This window comes from Mobula hypostoma, chromosome 4 (assembly GCF_963921235.1).
Source record: "Mobula hypostoma chromosome 4, sMobHyp1.1, whole genome shotgun sequence".
Lineage (NCBI taxonomy): Eukaryota > Metazoa > Chordata > Chondrichthyes > Myliobatiformes > Myliobatidae > Mobula > Mobula hypostoma.
The window spans coordinates 28,983,048-29,008,090 of NC_086100.1; the positions used below are offsets into that span (position 1 = coordinate 28,983,048).

Consider the following 25,043-nt stretch of genomic DNA (forward strand, 5'->3'; position numbering starts at 1 on the left):
CTCATCCTGGGTATTACCCACATTCCTCCATTCCCCTCATATTCAACTCACACAAAATGCTGGAGAAACTCAGCAAGCCAAGTACCCTTCTTATTCGTGCATCAATCTAAAAGCCTTTTAAATCCACAAAACTGCCATCTTGCACTACTACTACTGCTGACCTAGTCCAACCACAACATTTTCTGCAGAAAAATTGCCCCTCACATCACCTTTAAACTTCCCCCCAGAATATTAAGTGCATATCCTCCATTGTTTGACATTTCTACTGAGGAAAAAGGTGGTATAGAAGACTGGAAAATGTAGGGATAGTGTAGAATATTGCCAAAGGAGACAGTGGAATATAGACCCATTGTAGATCTGGGCAAGAGATGGCAGATGGAGTTTAATCCAAGGGTGAGGTGCTGTACTTTAGATCAAATATAAAGGGAAAGTACGCAGTTAATGGTGGGATCCTCAACAGTACTGATGTACAGGGGGATCTTGAGGTCCAAGTCTATTGCTCCCTGAAAGGGGCCAGGGTGGCGCCGAGTACAGCAGCTGTGTTTCGAGCTCCACACCAACTTTACAGTGTACTGCTACTTTGAGAATTCACAGGTCAACAGGGTGGTAAACAACACTTTTATTAGGAGCAGCACTGAGTTCAAGAGTGAGGAAGTTATATTACACCTTTGTAAAACACTGGTTAGACCACATCTGGAGTATTGCATTTGCTTTAGGTCATTCTATCATAAAAACGTAGAGGGTTTAGAGAAGGCGAAGAGGAGGTTTACCGGGATGCTGGCTGGGTTAAAGGACACCTGCTACAAGGACAGTTTGGACAAACTTGGGTTGTTTACTCTGGAGTGGCAGATTTTGAGGGTAGAGCTTATATAAATTTAAGATTCTGAGGCATAGAGTAGACAGCTGTCATCTTTTGCCCCCAGTGTTGAAATATCTGGTACTAGGGAACATATATTTAAGGCGAGAGGGGGGAAATGGTCAAAGGATATATGAGCAACACACATCAAAGTTGCTGGTGAACGCAGCAGGCCAAGCAGCATCTATAGGAAGAGGCGCAGTCGACGTTTCAGGCTGAGACCCTTCGTCAGGACTAACTGAAGGAAGAGTGAGTAAGGGATTTGAAAGCTGGAGGGGGAGGGGGAGATGTAAAATGATAGGAGAAGACAGGAGGGGGAGGGATGGAGCCGAGAGCTGGACAGGTGATAGGCAGAAGGGGATACGAGAGGATCATGGGACAGGAAGTCCGGGAAGAAAGACGGGGGGGGGTGACCCAGAGGATGGGCAAGAGGTATATTCAGAGGGACAGAGGGAGAAAAAGGAGAGTGAGAGAAAGAATGTGTGCATAAAAATAAGTAACAGATGGGGTACGAGGGGGAGGTGGGGCATTAGCGGAAGTTAGAGAAGTCAATGTTCATGCCATCAGGTTGGAGGCTACCCATACGGAATATAAGGTGTTGTTCCTCCAACCTGAGTGTGGCTTCATCTTTACAGTAGAGGAGGCCATGGATAGACATGTCAGAATGGGAATGGGATGTGGAATTAAAATGTGTGGCCACTGGGAGATCCTGCTTTCTCTGGCGGACAGAGCGTAGATGTTCAGCAAAGCGGTCTCCCAGTCTGCGTCGGGTCTCACCAATATATAAAAGGCCACATCGGGAGCACCGGACACAGTATATCACCCCAGTCGACTCACAGGTGAAGTGATGCCTCACCTGGAAGGACTGTTTGGGGCCCTGAATGGTGGTAAGGGAGGAAGTGTAAGGGCATGTGTAGCACTCGTTCCGCTTACACGGATAAGTGCCAGGAGGGAGATCAGTGGGGAGGGATGGGGGGGACGAATGGACAAGGGAGTTGTGTAGGGAGCGATCTTTGCGGAATGCAGGGGGGGGGGGAGGGAAAGATATGCTTAGTGGTGGGATCCCGTTGGAGGTGGCGGAAGTTACGGAGAATAATATGTTGGACCCGGAGGCTGGTGGGGTGGTAGGTGAGGACCAGGGGAACCCTATTCCTAGTGGGGTGGTGGGAGGATGGAGTGAGAGCAGATGTACGTGAAATGGGGGAGATGCGTTTAAGAGCAGAGTTGATAGTGGAGGAAGGGAAGCCCCTTTCTTTAAAAAATGAAGACATCTCCCTCGTCCTAGAATGAAAAGCCTCATCCTGAGAGCAGATGCGGCGGAAGTTTTGTTTTTACAGAGTTGTGGGTGCCTGTAATGTGTTGCCAGGCTGTTGGGGGAGGCAGATAAAATATTGGCATTTATGAGGCTCTTGGATAGACATATGACTATGCAGAGAATAAAGGGATCTGGATCATGTGCAGGCAGAGGGAATTAGTTTAATTAGATGTGATTAGCTTAATTTGTTTGGTACAACATCATGGGTTGACTGGCCTACTCCTGCTCCTGTGCTTTAATGTCTATGTTCAATATCAGGCAAGGTGATCAGATAATAATACCAATGGTTGGAGGAAAGAGCTAAAAATACATTCTTGGGAAACTCCAGAGGTAATATTTCCCCTGGTTTCCCAGGAGCTTTCTGCAGAGCTCCTATATTACATGAAGCTAAGAATAAACATACAATTGCAGCAGACATCAACATTCTAAGCTACTCTTCTGAGGTCAACCAGCAGGGTGGGGATGAATTGGAGTGGGTTTGTTACCAAATTTTCCAGACTAACAGTTTGCCTAATGCTGCCCCCCCCCCACACACACACGATAGCTACAAACTACTCAATGACAGTCACAGTCATAGAGTGTTAACTTTGACATTGATTATGTTGTTTCAGTGCAGAGAAAGCGATGAGAGACTTCAGATTTGGTCTGGTTTAAAACTTCGAATTCAGATTCACAGCCATTGAGTCTGGAGGCAACAATGACTGTCAAGCACTGGAAAGGAAAGTGATCACTACAAAAAACTTCTGAAGAATGGGGCAGGTAGAAGAGAAAGAAAAAGATTGAAAGTGAGGACAGGGAACTTGCTGCAATACTAGTTTGCATTGGAGTAAAGGGAAGAATAGAGTAGTAAATCTAGCAGGAATACACTCTCGGGGCTAGGAAAAAAGTCTTGTATACAGAGGCAAGTCAGAGAAAGCACTTTAAGCAACATCATTGGAGGAAAAAGGTATATGTTGATAGTTTGGGTGAACACCCTATATCAGGACTGAGACAGAGGAAAGTTTGCCAGTATATAACAGGACAAGGAGGGCTAGGCCAGGGACCAACAGGTATTAGGTCAAACCAAATGAGAAGATCATGGGCAGATGGAACCAGGAAAGAAGCCCTTTTCCCTATACCTGGACTCTATCCTGTTTCCATTGTTCAGTCTGTTCCCCTCTACATCTGGCACACCTCTCATGTCCTCCATCCTTTCCATAACTTCCAACCACCTGGTTGCAGCCTGCTCATCTTTACCATGAGTGTCTGACTCCATATACCATCAGGAAAATTTTGGAGACTCCTTTCTGTCTTGTTCCTCACTTAATTTCATCTGCCATTATCCTCGCTCCATTTGGTTTCAGTCCCACCCCTCCCTTTTATTGCTATATACTAGCAATCACTTGCGTTCCCTTTCAGTCCCGATGCAGGGTAAACCTTTTACCTCCATAGTTGTTACATGCCCTGCCAGGCTCTTCCAGTGTTGTTTTTTTTTGTTTCAGATTCCAACTTTTCCTTCAGTGTGAAGAAAGATGGAAAATAAATTGGAGAAGCATTCAAGTTTCAAAATCATGCAGGATGGGTCTTGTAAAACTTCATTATTTTAGTATACTATAAATATCCAGAAGGTAAAGAAACAATAAAGGCAGCTATACAGATGGTAGTCTTAGAGGTAAAGAAAACTATGAACACCGGAAACTGGCTAGAGTTGAGGGACAGTGATTTAAATAAAGTACAGCAGAGAACAGAATCTGGCTATATCTGTTCATGTCAGGATTAACTTAAAATATCAGTGTTCGATAGAGGAAATGCTTGGTATAGCAGAGCCAGATCTGGTGACAAATGATTGCACTTCATTTTGATTAAAAGGTGCCAAGATTATTCAGAAGTCACCTGAAAGAATGGGAAAGAATGGGATAATTTTGCTGGGTCTAGGGTGTAAATGCCACACAGATAAAGGTGTGATCAGCAGATCAAGAGTGCAAAATGAATGTGCCAGAAACTAGAAGTGTAAAATGCCATACAAGAGGCACAGTTGCTACAACATAAGGAGAAGTTGGACAAACTTGGATTGTTTTTTCTGGAGTGTCAGGGGCTAATGGTGTAGGATTTTATGAATATAACATGTGAGAGTCATTTTATGTGCTTAAAAGATATAGGCCTTTATTTCCATTACGAACAGCCCAAAAGCAGGCACCTTACACTGATGTAATTACGTCAAATAGTCTCTTAAAGTGAACGCAACAACTCATTGGCAGTGTTTGTGAATTATGTATAACAGTTTCTATTATGAACAATGTGTATCATCTGGCACCCAACTCATTAGCCCACACAGGAACCTCCCCCCACCCCCACCACAGAATACACCAAAACCAGCATTGTCAGTCTGTCTGCAGCTCGTGTAAGCTGACCAGCTCGGGTCATATGTGCCTTGGTCGGAGTAACAGCAGGTGCCTCTGGCTCATCCAGGGATGTGCCGACAAGCACATGGTCATGTTGTGAAGCACGTGGAAGTATGATAGTGGAACCATGCAGGTCTTGGTGGCCCAGTTAAGGTGACCTACAGAAATACATTCAGGTTTACCCTTCCCCATCTACAGTAAAAGTCTTTTCACTGTTCCAAAATGCAGAATGTGTGGGGGCTTAATGGAGTGTTGATGTACATCATGGCCGACAAAAACAAACAAGGTAGAATGTAGGGCAGCTGGAACCCAAGAGTGCTGCATGCCATGATGGGAGGTAGGAACAGGTATAAAAGAATTGAGTTTACTGAGGAGGGTGGAATGCTGCTGTGATGCTGACTAGGCAGTTGTGGCTTCAGAAATAAAAATCTCGCAGCACCCTTCAATGGCTCCTCGTACACCAACTCAGCTGCGGAGGACTGAGCCCCATCAGGGAGGTGATTGTGCCAACACTTATCTGTCAGGGAGGCCCTCAGAGCAACCTTTAAGGAATGGAGAAAGCGCTCACACAGGCCATCGGACTGTGGGTGATGTGCCCTGGTGTGATGCAATTTAATGCCGAGGTTCTGGTCATTGCAGGCCAGAGTTCTTTCGTGAACTGGGGACTGCGGTCAGAAGGAATATCAGATGGGGTAACAAACCAAGCTACCCAGGTGTTGATGAACACCAAAGCCATGCCCATAGCTGTTGTCGACGCTAGAGGGATGACTTCTGGCCACTGGTGGTACAGTCCACCATGGTAAAGGGGGGGGGGGCACGCGGGAGAAGAGTTCAGAAGAGGACCAACCAGGCCCACATTGGCATAGTCAAACCATCGCTTAGGGACCCTGAAAGATCCCAATAGTGCTCAATTGTGCTAGTTAGTTTTTGCCCACAGACTCACAACACAGGCTACACTCCACTCTCACACGTCCTTCCTAAGGCTGTGCCACACAAACTTCAAATCAACCAGTTTCTGTGAAGCCTTCCCACCCAGATACGAGAAGCTGCGAATGGAGATAAAAACAGTATGTCTCCAGTTTGCAGTCACTATGGGCCGAGGGCAACTGGTTGAGACATCACACCAGAGAAACTCCTGGGTCCCCTATGTCGACTTCAGCCAATCACAGGCCTGTGACTGTCCTGTAAGCCTAGACCTCTGGGTCAGTAACTTGGGCAGCCTCCATGCCAGCCCAGTCAACCCCGATGCGTACGGCATTGATGGCAGGCCGCGAGAGGCAAACAGCCACAGCATTATTTTTCCCCTTCAATGTGGTGTTTGTCAGTCTTCAATTCTGAAAAGTAGGCCAGGTGGCATTGCTACTGTGCAGACAAAGGGTCTGACACTTCGACATCACGTGCATGAGGGGTTTGTGGTCAATGAACGCACCCTCCAGTAGAAAACTGAAATGATGGCAGAGAGACAGAGAGGCTCGTGGCAAAACATGCTGTACTTCCTCTCGAGGGTGGGGCGTGGGGGGGGGGGACAGATCTTACAGCTAAAGTTAAGCGGCTGCCACATTCCTCCAACCAACTGTTTGTGCACAGCACCCACAGCATGTCTGAGGCACCAGCAGTGATGGCTATGGGGGCATTGATTGGAGAGGAGGTGCATCAGTAGGGTCGTGTTGGAAAGAGCTCACTTGGTATCATCAAAATACCTTGGTCATGTCTTTTGACTACTCAAGCATGTAATTAGAGACATTGCCTTTAAGGGCACTATACAGGAGGAAGCATAAGTTTAGCAGCTCATGGAATGAAACAGTAAGAGAAATTCACCACACCCAAAACTCTTGCAACAGGGAAGTGAAAAGACCATAATATTGGTGACTTTTGACTGCAGAGGTGTTGCACCTTCCGCGGAGACGCGGTGGCCAAAAAAGTCAACATAACCGACCTGGCATTTAGTGGGGTTGATAAGGAGCCAATGTTGGCTTAAGCCCTCCAAAAGTGTGTGGAGATGTGCTAAGTATTCAGTTCTGGATGCACTGTATGTCATCCAGATAAACAAAAGGTAAAACTAAGTCTTTTAACATAGAGTCCATCAGTCACTGGAAAGTCTGTGCTGCATTTTTCAGCCCAAATGGCATGCACAGAAACTCAAATAGGCTAAACAGGCTTATAACAGGAGTTTCGGGAATGTCCTCAGCACACACAGGGGCACCTGATTGTAGCCCCTGATGGTCCACTTTAGAAAAAAAATATTTCTACCTAAACTTGCTAAAAAGACTTGAATATATGTGGACCAGTTAACGAACAGAGAGATACTGGCTCTTGAAGCTGATGGTAATCACTGCATGGACTGCTTAGGGACCATGTGGAGGGGTGAAACCCAAGAGTTATTCGACCTGTGTACAAAGCCAAGCATTTCCACATTAGCAAACTCAGCCTTCACGCTGGCCAGCTTGGAGTCCAGTCTACACGCACAGATGTGGACCGGTGAACCAGTTGTGGAGGCGTGGTGCTCGACACATGGGCTTTGACTGTAGTGGAAAGTGTGGGTGTGAAGTTTACCCAGCAGGGGAGTGAACTCACATATGGTGCATGTACCAGACTGAATCGCCATGAAGAACTTACTGGGGTTACCTGGTAATAACCCAAAGTCCTTTGCGTCTAAAAGCTGGCAGTTCTTAAGATCTACTAAATGTCCTTTGGCATGTCCCACAACTCCAAATCCTGCTACTGTTGGCAGCGTCCAGCAAGGATCTGTTACTCTCTGCCTTATAATCATTGGGCAATGCTGGCAGCACACTTGAGTGCCCTTGTTATACAGGAAGCAGCACCCTGAAAAGTTGTCTGTAAAGTACAACAGACGACCCTGGCAACTGGAACCCACAGTGTTCACAGGCCTCTGATGTCCCGACATGCCAGCAGTTCTTAGTGTTCATGCCAAAGTGTGTGTGGTAAAAACATAGACCAGCATTCCAGCATTGTCTGGTTTGGAGCCACGGGCATGAGCCTGCTGAAGGCTCTGTTGACAGGGTTTATAGAGACAGGGAAAGAAGGAGGTATGAAGCATCTCTACCTGGCTTAGACGATCGGCCATTTTAGCAACTCCTTATTGCCCTTCACAGGTGTATTAGCAAGGGTTGTGCGAACTTGATCAGACATTTGGTGCATAAAAAGTTCTTTAAAAATAAAACAAGGATGGTGATTGCCCAGGAGAGATAAGCACGTGATCCATTAGCTCTGAAGACCTAGTGTCACCCAGCCCAGGCAAGGAGAGCAACTTTTGGGTGTGCTCAGACTCAAAGTCCAAATGCCTGTAATAGCTGAGTTTTCAGAGTGACATATTTATCATGTACAGTCAGGTCTTTTAGTAGACTCACCACTCTGACTGCAGTGGAACTACTTAGTGATGCTACAAAGTAGAATTTGGCACTGTCTGCAGTGATTTCTCGCATTGCACACTGGACTTCTACCTATGCAAACCTTGTGGTGGCGGCAGCTCCCAAAATTCTGGCAGCTTCGAAGCAACTGCATTGGTCAACACGTCGTTGAGGAACTCTGGAATCGTGCAAGTGTCAGGGTCACTAATATAGGATTTTGTGAATAAAACATGAGAGAGTCATTTTATGTGCCCAACAAAAGGTGCAGTCCCTAACTTCTGTTACAAACAAACCAAAAGCAACCAGCTTACGCCAATGTCAATACGTCAGACACTGTCTCTTAAAGTGAACACAACTCAATGACAGTGTTTCTGAAGGACAGACATGTCCTTTGGCACCTATTATGTTATCCTACATTGGGCAGCTCAAAGAAATATATAAAGCGTAAGAGAAATAGATAGGATAGATTGTCAGTCTTTTTGCTATAGTGAAGATATCAAATACCAGACGGCATTGCTTTAAGACGAAAGGGGGAAAGTTTAAAGGGGATTTACAAGATTATATTATATACACACATACATACATATACACACACATATCTACACAGACAGTGGAAGGAGCCTGGAACATGCTTTCAGGGGTGATGGAAGAAAATACAACTAGAATGTTTAAGAGGGATGTAGAACAGTCAGAATAGAGGGAAACAGATTTTGTGAAGACAGATGGGATAGGTTAGATTGGCATAGTTGGTATTCGGGCGTGCTGCTCATCTGTACTAAATTTCCTATGTTCTAATAAGACACGCCTATATCAGGATATTAACTAAACAATCAATAATTGGAGAGGAATGGAAATCTGACTAAGCTATTACGTGCAACTGCAATATTAAATATTTAGAAAGCTTAATTTTTCTTCAAGGTACTAATGATGTGCTTAGAAACAAAATATATTAAATAATATATTTTGCAGTATTCCCAATTATGTATAGTGTGGTGCACCATTTTTGGTACTTAAAGAACCAATGAAAACTGAACTTACAAAAACTTAACCACATCCACTTCAGAATAACAAGGATAGATCAAGCATATTTTCTTCTAATAACATTCCAAAACAGTTTGCCTCAAAAAAAAATTCAGAATCTTCATCAGTCTTCTCAGCCAGAAAAAGAATGATGGCCAGAAGGTTAAAGTCTAAAGTACTAAAGCAGCAGATTGCCAGGAAGAGATTTAATGCAAAACCAATGAAGGAGACAAGAGGCAGAACCTGTCACACAGTATAAAATATTGCTTTCAGATGTTGCATTCAGACAAGATCAAATGTCCCAAAAGAGCAACTGGTCATGGGAATTATTCGACACAAGTGGCGAATAAAAGTCTAGCCTCAACATTACTCAAATCACTGTGAAGGATGAACAAACATAATCTCTTAGTACGAGGACCAAAACCTTTATTTATTTAAATATTACAGTAAAGATCACATTTCAGTACATATAGGCAAGATGAATTCACTCAATTTTATACCAAATTAAAACTGTTTCAAAATCAAACTAAATGGAAAAAGTAGATCATACAAGTAACATGTCTGATCAACATGATGTACTGTAAAAGTCTCAGTGGTCCATCTTACCCACCCAACATCAATGGCTTGTCATACATCTTAAGGACGAGTGCTTAGTTGCAAGTTGACAAATATCAAGGCAAATTCCACCCACCACTAAAACATGGGCACAGAGCTACAAAGGTAAATTATTCACGTCTCATTGTAGACACTTCAAACTAAAATCTAGGTACCTAAGGAATATTAGCTTATTTGCAGACTGCCCAGCACATCTGTAGATGTGAACTTCTCAGTATTCGGGACAATTAGAGACAGGTGGGTACGTAAAAAGGGCCTGAAGGATCATTGGGGACCCGAGTCACCCCAACCACAAATTGTTTCAGCTGCTACCATCTGGGAAACGGTACTGCAGCATAAAAGCCAGGACCAACAAAACAGCTTCTTCCACCAGGCCATCAGACTGATTAATTCACATTGATACAATTGTATTTCTATGCTATTTTAACTGCCCTATTATACACACTTCTTATTACAAATTACTACAAATTGCACATTGTACATTTAGACGGAGACGTAACATGAAGATTTTTACTCCTCGTGTATGTGAAGGATATATCCAGTCACAACCTTAGTGAATGACACAACACAGCAAGGTTATGCAAACCAATGCCGAATGCATTTGTTTGCTTTCAAACTATCTTGGGTGGGGGGTGGGGAGAAGGTTTGCTTGAATGAGTGTGCACTGCAAGGTGAATGAGCTAACTGACCATCACCTTATAGTTCAGGAAGCCATTCAACTGGGTGTGTGTTGGTAAGGATCACAGTACAGCAGAATTGAATCTGTTCTCTGCAAGATACAGCAAGATTCATCTTGACTCTGGCCGGGGCTGGAGGCATCTAAAAGTGGAAAGTGAGGGTGTTGCTAATCATGGTGCACGTAGATTCAAACAATATTGGGCAAGACATTAAAAAGTTCTGTATAGTTTGTTTGCAGAACCGGGTACTAAAGGTTATAAACTCCAGATTATAACCTGAAATATGTGCAAAGGGCAAATCAGCTTAGCGATGTGAATCTGTGCTCAAAGTCTGGTCTGGTAAAAGTGGAGCACTATGAAAGTGGGAACTGTACTATAGGGACATAGTCCAGCTCACATAGTAAGAGATATAGAAAAGGAAGAAATAATGAGAGCTGGTCAGAAAGGTATGGAAAAAAATCATGGGTCTCGGCCTGAAACGTCGACTGCACCTCTTCCTACAGATGCTGCTTGGCCTGCTGCATTCACCAGCAACTTTGATGACTAAAGATAGCTTAGATAAGGAGTTCAGAGTGCTTCCAGGATGATTCTTGGAGCCTTACATTCCAGAGCTGACCAGAGAAAAATCTATAAATGTAAATAAAAGATCTACAAAAATATCTTCAGACAGTTGTCATTATAATATAATTCAATTATCATTTAGTTCGAAGATGAATTGGTCGTTAAACAAACCATCAAGAAAAAAAAATCCAAGGTGACCATCCATAGTTAACTAAACAAAAATTAAACACTATATCAAACTTAAAAGGAAAAAAAGCACAATTGTGCAGGTCAGAAGATTGTGCAGAATATATAAAAAGGAAAAGATCATTATAAGGATTAACAAGGAAGGAAAAGAATAAAGCACAAGACATAGCGAGCTAGGAGAGTATAGATTGTAAGAGCTTCCACAGATATTTAAAATAAAAATTAATGCTTTGGGAATTAACATATTGGCATGGTTAGAAAACTGGCTGGCAAACAGGAATGAGAAAGTAGATACAAATGCTTATTTTAATAGATAAACTTTAAAAAAATCCATGGTAAAATGTAATGAATGGTATGCCATAGACTGGTGCACAACTTTTTAAAATTTATTTACCAAATAAATGAAAATACTAGAAGTATAGTTGTGGGTGGACGAACTAGTGACGCAATTAGAGATTGGTCAGTATGACGCTGTGGACATCACTGAGTCATGGCTGAAAGAAGGCCATAGTTGGAAGCTCAACATCAAAGGATATGCTTTGCATTGAAAGGACAGGCAGGAAGGCGTAGATCCATTGTTAAGAGATGGAATTACATCTTTAGAAAGAGGTCACAAAGGGTCACAGATTGTTGAATCTTTGTGGGTGGAGTTAAGAAACTGCAAAGGTAAAAAAACAATTATGGGAATCATATATAGGCCTCCAAATAGTAGCCAAAATGTGGAGTTGAGATTATAAAGATTGTTGGAAAAGGCATGTAATAAGGGTATGTCACAATTGTAACGGAGGACTTCAATATACAAGGGGATTGGAAAAATCAAGTTGGTGTCAGATTGCAAGACAGGGAAAGCAGCTTGTGCTTGAGTCTACTCGGGGAAAGGCCATCTTAGATTGGGTATTGTATAATAACCCAGGTCTTATTAAGGAGCTTAATGTAAAGGAATCCGAAGGAGGCAGCGATCATGATATGATTGAATTCATACTGCAATTGGAGAGGGAGAAGCACCAGTCACATGTATTAGTATCACAATGGAATAAAGGGAATTATACAGCAGCTTGCCCAGGTGGATTCAGGGATGACAGCAAAGCAGAGGTGGCTGAAGTTTCTAGGAATAGTTCACAAGGCGCAGGATAGGTATGTCCCACAGAGAAAAAAGTTATCAAGTGGCAGGGGTAGGCAACTGTGGCTGACAAAGGAAGTTAAGGACTACATAAAAGCCAAGGAAAGAGGTTATAAGGTAGCAAAAGTGAGTGGGAAATTAGATGATTGGGAAGCTTTTAAAATCCAACAAATGGCAACTAAAAAAGCTAAAAGGGAAAAGATGCAATATAATGGCAAACTAGCTAATAATATGAAGCAAGCTATTAATTTTTTTTAGTTATATGAAGAGTAAAAGTGAGGCGAGAGTTGATATTGGACCACTAGAAAATGATGCTGGTGAGGTAGTAATGGGGGACAAAGAAATGGCAGATGAACTTAATAGGTACTTTGCATCTGCCTTCACTGTGGAGGTGTGCCATTGGTCCATGGGTGTCAAGGAGCTGGAGTAAGTGTCATTGCTAGGCAAAGGAAAAAGTGCTAGTCAAACTCAAATGTCTTAAGGTGGATAAGTCACCTGGACCAGATGGACTACATCCCAGAGTCATGAGAGAGATTGCTGAAGAGATAATGGATGCATTTGTTATTATCTTTCAAGAATCACTTGATTCTGGCATGGTCTTGGAGGACTGGAAGATCGCAAATGTCACTCCACTCTTTAAGGAAGGAAGGAAATTATAGGCCAGTTAGCCTAACCTCAATGGTTGGGAAAGTGTTGGTGTCTATTATTAAAGATAAAGTTTTGGGGTACTTGGAGACCAATGATAAAATAAATCAAAGTCAGCATGGTTTCTGTAATGGGAAATCTTGCCTGAGAAATGTGTTAAGAGTCATTTGAGGAAGTAACAAGCAGGGTGGACAGAGGAGAGACAGTGGATATTATTTACTTGGATTTTCAGAAGGCAGTGATAAGGTCCCACATGAGGCTGCTTTACAAGATAAAATCCTATGGCATTTCAGTAATGGTACTAGCATGGATAGAGGAATGGCTGACACGCAGGAGCAGGAGCTTAGGAGAGTCGATGGTGCCTAACGGCGACTCCTCTGCCTGCATCTTTGGAAACAGCGCTATTTCTATCTTTAATATCTCTATTTTTCCCTTTCAGGGTTCTTTTGAAGACCCTGACCTGGAGTTACAAGCTGACTATAGTTCTTTGCGAGAATGGGACCCGCTCTCAGGGCTTCATGACTGGCTGTTATTCGAAATGCCAAGGGTGCGGTCTAAGAGCTTTGCTCGCCTTCGGAGGGCCAAGATTTTGTGGCTCTGGAGACGGGAGGATCGAAGGTTAGTGTCCTGGCAGGAAATCGGTGTGTCATGGGAGTCGGAAGATCTAAGGCTGTATGCCTGGAGAGCTGAGATCTTTGGGCACAGAGCACAGAAAAAGCGACACAACAGACTTTTAACATCGTAAACCAGCGAGTTGTTTGTTATGTCTCCCCTCTTGCTGTGAAATGGAGACATCTTTTTTTCCTTATTAGGCAGGGACAGAGCCTGTGGTATGTCAGATACTGGGTGAACAAGTAGTCTTTGGGGTACTGCAATTCTGTGTCTTTGCTGTTGCTTTGCTGCATGCTTGAGTGCTCAGTGGTGGGTGCCAATGCTTCTTTCTTTCTTGCTGATGGGGGGGGGAATTGTCACTTGTTGCCGCTTACACGCGGGAGGGAGGGGAACTGGGGGGACTTTGGGGTTCTAACATTTACCTATCATTCATTCTTTGGTAGCACTCCTCTGTTTTTCGTGGATGGCTGCAAAGAAAAAGCATTTCAGGATGTATATCGTATACATTTCTTTGACATTAAATGTACCTTTGAAACAAAAGGGGCCTTTCCTGGTTGCCGGTGATTAGTGGTATTCATCAGGGGTCAGTATTGGGTTTGCAACTTTTCACATTATTTGTCAGTGATTTAGATAATGGAATTGTTAGCTTTGTGGCAAAGTCTTTGGGTGATATGAAGTTAGGTGGAGGGGTAGGTAGAGCTGAGGAAGTAATGCAAATGCAGCAGGATTTAGACAAGTTGGAAGAATGGGCAAAAAGTGGCAGATGGAATACAGTGTTGGGAAATGTATGATAATGCATTTTGGTAAAAGGAACAATAGGGTGGACTATTATCTAAATGGGGAGAAGGTTCAAACATCAGAGGTGCAGAGGAACCTGGGACACCTCGTGCAAGTCTCCCAGAAGGTTAATTTACAGGTTGAGTCTGTGGTAAAGGCAGCAAATACGATATTGCCATCTACTTCAAGGGGTATAGAATATAAAAGTGAGGACATAATGCTGAGTCTTTATAACATACTAGTCAGGCAACACTTGGAGTATTGTCAACAGTTTTGGGCCCCATATCTCAGAAAGGATATGTTGTCATTAGAGAGAATCTAGAGGAGGTTCATGAGGATGATCCCAGGAATGAATAGGTTAACGTACCAGGAGTATTTGGCAGCTTTGGGTCTGTACTCACTGTAATTTAGAAAAATGCATTGAAACCTACGAAATGTTGTAAGGATTAGATAGGGTGGGTGTGGATAAGATGTTTCCTGTGATAGGAGTATCTAGAACTAGAGGTACAGCCTCAAAATTGAGCGGTGACACTTTAGAACAGGGGTCCCCAACCTTTTTTGCACCACAGACCAGTTTAATATTGACAAACTTCTTGCGGACCGGCCGATGGGGGTGGGGAAGGATGTGTTAACCACGACCATAATATAGGTGATAAGTCAACTACAAGTCACTTATGTGGCTAATATACTCAATTTCGGTTCGAAAGGGGTTTATCTAATGAATTTAATATTAAACACACAGCGCATACTTTCCTCGTATGAACATATAAAATCATTGCAACACACCAATATCGCTGAATCAGTGGAAGCCCTGGGCTTGTTTTCCTGCAGTAAGACAGTCCCATCGAGGGGTGATGGGAGACAGCGATACTCGAAGGGGGTTCCAGTCTATTCCGCAATTTAGTTTTCGTTGCATTCATTGCAGAAAACTCCGCTTCGCAGTGATATAATGTTGGAAATGGAAGCAACGTTTTCAGTGCTTTCGTGGCTATCTCAGGATATTCAGCCTCGACTTTGATCCAGAATGCCGGCAGAGATGTTATGTCATACTTTTCAGCCCACTGTCATTTGCAAGCTCGAGGAGTTGATCTTCTTCCCGTGCTGACATGGAAGATTCACCAGAAACATTCACAAATGGGTCACGAACCCATTCCTTTTCACATCTTGGGTCACTGATGACCTCTCATGCATTCAAGTTCAAGAGTGGGCGTGACAGGAAATGAGGAAAGGTGCAGCTGATTCATATCGCCAAATCATATTGTTTCCTTGCGGCCCGGTAGCACATGCTTTGCGGACCAGTACCAGTCTGCGGCCCGGTGGTTGGGGGCCACTGCTTTAGAACAGAGGGAAGGAGGATTTTTTTTAATATATATTAAGCCAGAGAGTAGTGACTCTATGGAATGCTCTGCACAGACTATGGTGAAGGCCACATTCATGGGTATATTTGTGGAAGTTGATCGTTTCCTGATCAGTCAGGACATCAAGGGCTATGGCGAGAAGGCAAGAGTAGAGTCGAGCGGGATCTGGGATCAGCCATGATGGAATGGCGGAGCAGACTCAATGGGCTGAATGGCCTAATTCTGCTCCCATGTCCTACGGTCTTATGATCTAACAACACAGAAACAGGTAGAAAGTAAGTTAGGAAAAACAATTGAGCCTACAAAATTATATAGACAGATTTGGTGAGCAGTCAAAGATCTTGCAAAAAGTGTTCAATGTGGGAAGATGTGAAATTGTGAAAGTTAAAACAAAGCCTTTTAAATGGTGACCAAATGTAGGGCTCCAAGATGAAAAAGATTCTGGTTCCCATAGTTCACAATAGGCTGCCATGGAAGTACATCAAAGAATAAGGAAAACTAACAGAATGGTATTATTTATAGCTAGATGAAAAAAAATGCAAAAATAGGAAGGTTGTGTTTCAGTTACAAAGTGCTTTGTTGAGGTCACACCAGAGCTCTATGTGCAGTATTGGTGCCCTTAAAGAAGTTAATGTATTAGAAACAATTGAGATGTTTACAAAACTAATACCAGTAACCAGTGGACTGACTAACAACATTGTACACAATCCTCCTGAGTTTACAAGACTGACGAGCGACTTAACTGAAATACACAAGATCCAACCAATGGAAGTAGAACAAAATTTCCTCATGTGAAGTAGTCTGGAAATCTAGACCATGCTCTAAAGTCAATCCACTTAAGATAGCGATAAAGAGAAACATCTTCTCAGATGCTTGAGACATTAGAACTTCCTTCCTTGAAGCAAATTGGAAATGGTCTTCATTTTTAAGATTCAAAGTATGTATGCAGTATACAATCCTAAGATTTGTCTTCCCTACTGACAGCCACAAAACAAAGAAAAACCATGGACCCATTCAAGAAAAAACATCAACAACCCCCCTCGTGCAAAATAAACATATTGTGCAAACGGCAAAAAAGCAAGTGAAAAAACACAAAATCGAGAAAAGTCCAGGCACATTTCAGTTCAGCTCAGTGTTCATTACCCGCATGCCACCCCATTTCAAAAATCATCCAAAATAGCAACAAAAAAAAGGAGCAACTAGAAACTAAAAACACATCATACTTTGAGCCAGAGTCCAATACACAAACCACATTGTGGGGGGGGGAGGGGAGAAGAGAGAGAGACAGAGATCGACATAACCATTGAACGCAAGCAAGGGGAAGAGAGAGACCATCACGTGCAGACACCTTCCTCTGGCAGCAGAGAGTGCGAGGTGGTAGACGGCACTGAACATTTGCTCGCCTTCCACACCTGCCTCGATCATTTTAATCTTCCTCGGCATTTTAATCGTCCGGAAATGGAATCTATTGTCAGCTCGCAGCCCATCTCCAGGCTTCTGACCTCCATGCCACAGGCTTCGCTCCCAGCCTTCTGAGATCCTCTCAGAGACAGAAAAGGACCAGCTGAAGGAGTCGCCCTTAGTGGTATTGTTCACTGGTGCCATCTTCTTCCAGATATCATGGCAGATGCAAAGAGATTATGGAGAAGCAAGCTTTAAGAGTTCAGTGGTTAACAGGTAAGGTTACTATCAGATCTGCTATGTCCATATTACATGTTGGCCTAGACTTGAGAGCCAGTCCCAATTCATAAATTGGTATATTCATATATAATTCCAACAACATGGACACATTTTCAAATAAATTGCAGGACGGGTGAGAAATGCTGCTCTCAGCGCTGACAACCACAAGCTGAGAATAGTATCTTTTGAAATTAATGTTTATTTCAGAAGCAGTACTCAGTCCTGGTAACATCAGAAAACATTTTCATACCCAACCTCCAAACATAATATTTGATTAAATATCAAATGGAAAAAATGTTAATTTTTTTTCTCCACAGATTCCATCTAATCTGCACAGATGTTACCTGACTTGAGTACTTCCAGCATCCTTGGCTTTTATTTTAGTTTTTCAGCCCAACAATAGATGATTTACATTTGTATAGTGCATTTGATAGGACATTGTGAGAGTCTTCACAATGTTTCCAAGTAAGTACTGTACTTCTGAAGTGCTGCAGTCTGTACCTTGCAGATTTACATAAATAGTAATATTGAATATATTAATATTATTGATTCAAATCAGTACTGTGAACCCTTCTAGAAACCATTCCAAGTCTAACTCCACCCGGATAATATAGAACCACAGAAATGAAACCTGCTGCTGCTGACACACCAATGCCAAGAACCTGTCTTATTTACTTATTTATCTATTTACTTAGACAATATGGTTAAAATACAATTTCAACCCTGTTTGAGAAATCAACTTTGATCATGCAATATGGAGCAACTGGGTTTCAATTACAGCTGTCTCGCCAAAACTCATATTTCTGGAAAACCCAGATGCCAGGTATCAACATAGCTGTTTCAGTTGCAAGAATAATCTTATAACTTAGCCAAATAAACTTGTCCTTAAAATTTTCAGTTTATTAATCTTCATTCCTGTTATAAATCCTTCTCCCAAAATCTGCAATCTTCTCCAATGACACAGGGTCTTTGAGCTCCTCCAGTCCTGGACTCTTGCATAACTTTGATTGTATTTACTCTGGCTGCACCTTAAGACTGAAACTTTGATTCCCTGTGCTCCCAACTATAAAACTTGCTGCTTCAATAGTAGAGGAAGCATGCCAGTGGAGGTAGGGGAAGTCCTTAATGAATACTTTGCTTCAGTATTCACCATTGAGAGGAGCCTTGACGATGATGAGGACAGTGTCAACAGGCTGATATGCTTGAACTTGTTGATGTTAAGAGAGGAAGAGCTGGAATGTTTGAAAAATATTAGGGTAGATAATTCTCCAGGGCCAGACAATGATATACCTTATGTTACGACAGAAAGCAAGGGAAGAGATTACAACGCCCTTGACAATGATTTTTGCGCCCACACTGGCCACAGCAGTAATACCAGATGACTGGAGAGTGGAAAATGTTTTTCCCTTCTTTAAGGGAAGAGGGAAATACAGACCAGCAACTCTCACTTCAGTTCTGGGCTGATAAGTGGCAGATGGAGTTCAATCCAGCAAAGTATAAAGTGATTCATCTTGGAAGGTCGAATTTCATAGCAGAATGCAGGGTTAATGGCAAAATTCTTATCAGTATGGAGGAACAGAGGGATAGAATCATAGAAAACCTACAGCACAATACAGGCCCTTCAGCCCACAATGCTGTGCTGAACATGTACTTACTTTAGAAATTTCCTAGCATTACCCATAGTTATTTCTTCAACGGTTTGAAGGGTTATTTCTTCAGCAGTTTGAACGGGGCACGACTGTGCAAGCACATGGAAGTCAGCCAGTGAGAACAACGAGAAGAGTTTAAAAAGACCGATTTATACAGCGGGCGGCTACATGTACCATGAATAGGTACATGGAGCTTAGAAAAATAGAGGGCTATGGGTAAGCCGAGGTAGTTATAAGGTAAGGACATGTTTGGCACAGTTTTGTGGGCTGAGGGCCTATCTTGTGCTGTAGATTTTCATGTTTCTATTTCTATAGCCCTCTATTCTTCCAAGCTCCATGTACCTATCCAGAAAGTCTCTTCAAAGACCTTATTGTATCAGCCTCCACCACGGTCACCAGCAGCTCATTCCACACACTCACCACTCTGCGTAAAAAAAATTACCCCAACCTCCCCTCTGTACTTACTTCCAAGAACCTTAAAACTGTGCCCTCTCATGTTAGCTATTTCAGCCCTGGGAAAAAGCCTCTGACTATCCACACAATCAATACCTCTCATCATCTTATACATCTCTATCAGGTCACCGCTCATTCTCCGTCACACCAAGGAGAAAAGGCCAAGTTTACTCAACCTATTCTCATAAGGCATGCTCCCCAATCCAGGCAACATCCTTGTAAATCTCCTCTGCACCCTTTCTATGTTTCCACAGCCTTCCTATAGTGATGTGACCAGAACTGAGCACAGTACTCCAAGTGAGGTCTGACCAGGGTCCTATATAGCTGTAACATTACCTCTCGGCTCTTGAACTCAATCCCAAGGTTGATGAAGGCCAATGCACCGTAAGCTGCCTTAACCACAGAGTCAACCTGCGCAGCAGCTTTGAGTGTCCTATGGACTCAGACTCCAAGATCAGACTCTGATCCTCCACACTGCCAACAGTCTTACCGTTAATACTATATTCTGCCATCATATTTGACCTAGCAAAATGAACCACCACACACTTACCTGGGTTGAACCCCATCTGCCACTTCTCAGCCCAGTTTTGCATCCTATCAATGTTCCACTGTAACCTCTGACAGCCCTCCACACTATCCACAACACCCCAACCTTTGTGTCATCAGCAAATTTACCAACCCATCCCTCCACTTCCTCATCCAGATCATTTATAAAAATCACAAAGAGAAGGGGTCCCAGAACAGATCCCTGAGGCACACCACTGGTCACCAACCTCCATGCAGAATATGACCCATCTACAACCACTCTGACTTCTGCGGGCAAGCCAATTCTGGATCCACAAAGCAAGTTCCCCTTGGACCCATGCCTCCTTACTTTCTCAATAAGCCTGCCATGGGGTACCTTATCAAATGCCTTGCTGAAATCCATACACACTACATCTACTGCTCTATTTTCATCAATGTGTTTAGTCACATCCTCAAAAAATTCAATCAGGCTCATAAGGCGCGACCTGCCTTTGACAAAGCCATGCTGACTATTCCTAATCATGTTATTCCCCTCCAAATGTTCATAAATCCTGCCTCTCTGGATCTTCGCCATCAACTTACCAACCACTGAAGTAAGATCTCTGGTCTATAATTTCCTGGGCTATCTCTACTCCCTTTCTTGAATCATTGAACAACATCTGCAACCCCCCAATCCTCCAGAACCTTTTCCATCCCTATTGATGATGCAAAGATCATTGCCAGACACTGAGCAATCTTCTCCCTTGCCCCGCACAGTAGCCTGGGTATATCTCATCCGGTCCCAGTGACCTATCCAACTTGATGCTTTCCAAAAGCTCCAGCACATCCTCTTTCTTAATGTCTATATGCTCAAGCTTTTCAGTCTGCTATAAATCATTCCTGAAATTGCCAAGGTCCTTTTCCATAGCGAATATCGAAGCAAAGTATTCATTAAGTACCTCCGCTATCTCCTCTGGCTCCATACACACTTTTCCACTGTCACACTTGATTGGTCCTATTGTCTCACACCTTATCCTCTTGCTCTTCACATACTCGTAGAATGCCTTGGGGGTTTTCCTTAATCCTGCAAGATCTTGGCGTCCACATCACAGATCCCTCAAAGTTGCTGCGCAAGTTGATAGGGTTGCTAAGGAGGCATATGGTGTGTTTGCCTTCATTCATCTGGATCTGAATTTAAGAGCTGCAAGGTAGCTCTATAAAACCCTGTTTAGACCACACTTGGAATATTGTGTTCAGTTCTGGTCACCTCATTATAGGAAGGAAGCTTTAGAGGAGGCATTGGAGATTTACCAGGATGCTGCCTAGACTTGAGGGCATGCCTTATGAAGATAAAGTTCAAAGTAAATTTATTATCTATGTACATATATGTTGCTGCATACTACGCAGAGTTTCCTGTTCTTGGGGGCATTCACAGTAAATACAAAGAATCACATTAGAATCAATGAAAAATTATCCCCTCTGGTTCTACAGCCCAATGTTTGAAGGGTCATAACCGTTCCTGAACCTAGTGGTGTGGGACTTGAGGTCCTCTGTCCCCTTCCTGATGGCAGCAGTGAGAGCATGACCTGGATGGTGGGGATCCTTCATGATGAATGTTGGTTTCTTGTAACAGTGCTCCTTGCAGATGAGCCAATGGTGGTGAATGAGCTTGGCTTTTCTCTTTGGAGCAAAGGAGGATCAGACGTGAATTGATAGGGGCGTATAAGATGATAAGAGGCATAGACTGAGTGGATAGCCAGAGACTCTTTCCCATAGTAGGAATGGCTAATGCAAGGGGGAATAATTTTAGGGTAATTGGAGGAAAGCATGGTGGGGCGGGGGTGTTGACAGAAGTAGGTTATTTACACAGAGAGGGGTGGCTACGAGGAATGCTCTGCCAGGGATGGTGGTAGAGACAGCTACATTAGGGACATTTAAGAGACTCTGAGACAGGCATTTGATTGATAGAAAAATGGAGGGTTATATAGGAGGGAAGGGTTAGATCGAAACATTGGCACAACATTGTGGGCCAAAGGACCTGAACATCAAACTACATTGCTCATTGCACCATTAGTATTGCCTGGTGGAAGCATTTCCAACATTGCTTACATTTTAGATCTCCACAATGCCAGAGTTACTTTCATGCCATTCTCATGTGTCTAAGCAAATTTTGTTTGATAACATTCCTGTGAAGTACTTGCAATGCTTGGCTACATGAAAGCAAAAGGATAAGCAGTTTGCTGCTTCTACAACACTCCTCCCTCCTAGATTAGTGGCCCTCTTCCAAAATTGTAACTCACAACTTCGACCTAGGTACAGAGGAGATGTCAGGGGTAAGTTTTTTTTTTAAAAAACGCAGAGAGTGGGAAGTGTGTGGAATGGGCTGCCGGTGGCGGCGAAAATGAGAGAGTCTTTTAAGAGACTCCTGGAGCTTAGAAAAATAGAGGGCTATGGGTAAAGCCTAGGTAGTTCTAAGGTAGGGACATGTTCGGCACAGCTTTGTGGGCCGAAGGGCCTGTATTGTGCTACAGGTTTTTCTCTGTTTCTAGAGCTTCTCTTCCTCAAATGCTGTTCTCCCATTTCACTATATACATTTTGTTCTGACTATCAGATCATAGGAAGGATGTAATTAAGCTACAGAGGGTGCAAGAAGATTCACAGTGGTGTCACTGCAACTGGCTTTAATTATGAAGAGACAGATTAGGCTGGGATTGTATTCCCTGGATCAAAAGAGGCTGAAGGGTGACCTTATAAAGGGTTACGAAATTCTGAGGTGGGTGTTCACATTCTTTTTCCAAGGATGGGAGAACCTAACATGAGGAAATATAGGGAAAGGGGAATCCAAGGGGCATGTTTATCAAACACTTTCTGACTTATTTCTGACAGCGGAATGCTGCTCCTACAGAGTGCCACTGCACATCTATTCTTCCACATCTCCTGTGTTCAGACTGCCAGAAGTCACTACGAGCATACAACTCAACCTTAACTGCACTGAACAACTTTGGTGACTTCATACCAAAGCACGATGGCTTCAGCATCTTTAGTCACCATCAGACAGTCTAATATGCAATCCAAGTACAAATCTTCTAGTTTGCCTGGTTTAAGTTCTATCTGATGTACACACAAAATGGTGGAGGAACTCAGTGGGTTAGACCACAAGACATAGGAGCTGAATTAGGCCATTTGGCAATGAGTCTGCCCCCACCATTTCATCATGCCTGATTTATTGACCCTCTCAACCCCACTCTCCTGCCTTCTCTCCATAATATTGAACAAGACTTTCTAATCAAGAACCTGTCAGGCTCCACTCTAAATATAAGCAGTAACTTGTCCTCCTCCGCCATCTATGGCAATGTATTCCAGATACACGGTCCTCTGGATATAAAAAAAAATCCTATCTCTGTTCTAAAGGGAACTCGATCTATACTGAGGCTATGGTCCTAGACTCCCTCGCTATAAGAAACATCCTTTCCATATCCACTCTATTTAGGCCTTTCAATATTTGACAGGTTAAATTTGGGCCAAATGGGGGTAGCTTAAAGACAACTTGAAAAAGATGGGCAGAAAGGCATATTTCCGTGCTTTATAGATCTATTACTCTTAATTAATTATTTTGCCATTCCCTTTGTTTGAGCTGCAACTTGCACTTCTTAAACTCGTGTATGGCTTTAAGATTCAGAAAATCCCCCAACAACACAATTTACTTAGAAACCATAGAAAAACTACAGCACAGAAACAGGCCTTTTGGCCTCTCTGGGCTGTGCCAAACCATTTTCTGCCTAGTCCCACTGACCTGCACACCAACCATATCCCTCCATACACCTCCCATCCATGTATCCGTCCAATTTATTTTTAAATGTTAAAAGAACCCGCATTTACCACCTCGTCTGGTAGCTCATTCCACACTCCCAACACTCTCTGTGTGAAGAAGCCCCCCCCCCACAATGTTCCCTTCAAACTTTTCCCCCCTCACCCTTAACCCATATCCTCTGGTTTTTTTTTCTCCCCTTGTCTCAGTGGAAAAAGCCTGCATTCACTCTATCTATACCCATCATAATTTTATATCGCTATCAAATCTTTCCTCATTCTTCTACGCTCCAGGGAATAAAGTCCTAACGATTCAACCTTTCTCTGTAACTGAGTTTCTCAAGTCCCGGCAACATCCTTGTAAACCTTCTCTGCACTCTTTCAACCTTATTTATATCCTTCCTGTAATTTGGTGACCAAAACTGAACACAATACTCCAGATTCGGCCTCACTAATGCCTTATACAACCTCACCATAACATTCCAGCTCTTGTTAAGTTGTTGTTATTTTATTAAGTTATTAAACTTGTTAAGTTATTTTAGCTGTGCCTATTCCAATTATCTGCATACGTGTTTAAATCCATTGGGTTAATTTTGCAAATAACTCGCTGCCAGTTCCCCACGACACCCGGATTATCGCATTAAATAAAATAGCGACAGAGCTCCAGACGGTAAACACTTATCGATTATGATGATGCTGCAAATCGATTGGGACGGTGGGAGGGGAATGGGCGAGTGCTTCGTGCCTTCTCAGTAAAAAGAGATTCGCAGGTTGAAAATGACAGACAAGCACCTCCAGCAAAACACAGCAGCAGAAAGCACACACGAGAGAAGCTGCCTGCGGGCAGGAGGTGAAAATTAACCAAATGCCGAGCAGCGGCCTACTCAAGGCTCCCAGGCCTCGGCCTGCCCTGAGCTGTGACGCCAGCTGCGAGCCATGAGAACCGCCGCCGCGTAAGCACGGCCCTATCAACACAACCCGTACTCACAGTGACGTCAGCCGGTAATCCAACCAGCAGCCCCGGGATGTTTGAGCCTCGCCCGCCGCCCGATGACGGCTCCGCTGTGCGCAGGCTGACGTATTGGGCTTCTTTAAGTTCTTCCCCTCACCTTGCAGGATAGGGCCACGTCAAACCAAAACTGGAGGGCCACGGGGAGGAATGACATCAGCTGAGGATGAGGAAAAAACAAGAGAGGGACTGCAATCGTCTGCAGCATGAAAGATGGTTGTGTCTCTGACAATTGCCAAAAGCTGCAGGAAGCAACCCCCCCACCCCAAGATGCTGGTTCTTTATGGTAGAGGCAGACGTGGGGAGGATGGTGGCATCATAAAGGGTGGCTGAAAAAATTAACTTCAGGAAAAAAGGTCTTTGGACAGGACAGATTTGTAATTGTGTGGGGCTAAAGGTCATGGGATGTTTAGAATTTAGAGAGTGTTAAGGTTGGTATCAGTGAATTCA

The 25,043-nt window shown here is 43.3% G+C and overlaps 1 protein-coding gene across 2 annotated transcripts in view; it reads right to left on the bottom strand.

The window, feature by feature from the left end:
• Positions 1-24,732, bottom strand: part of rhbdd1 (rhomboid domain containing 1) — a 91,216-nt gene extending 66,484 nt beyond the window's left edge. Inside the window, exon 1 of one of the 2 annotated variants that reach the window (XM_063045496.1) lies at positions 24,573-24,730. The gene's annotated coding sequence lies outside the window, so the exon portion shown is untranslated. Of the gene's footprint in view, positions 1-24,572 lie in introns of both variants that reach the window. The other variant, XM_063045497.1, reaches the window with a different exon arrangement.
• Positions 24,733-25,043: the final 311 nt, after the last annotated feature.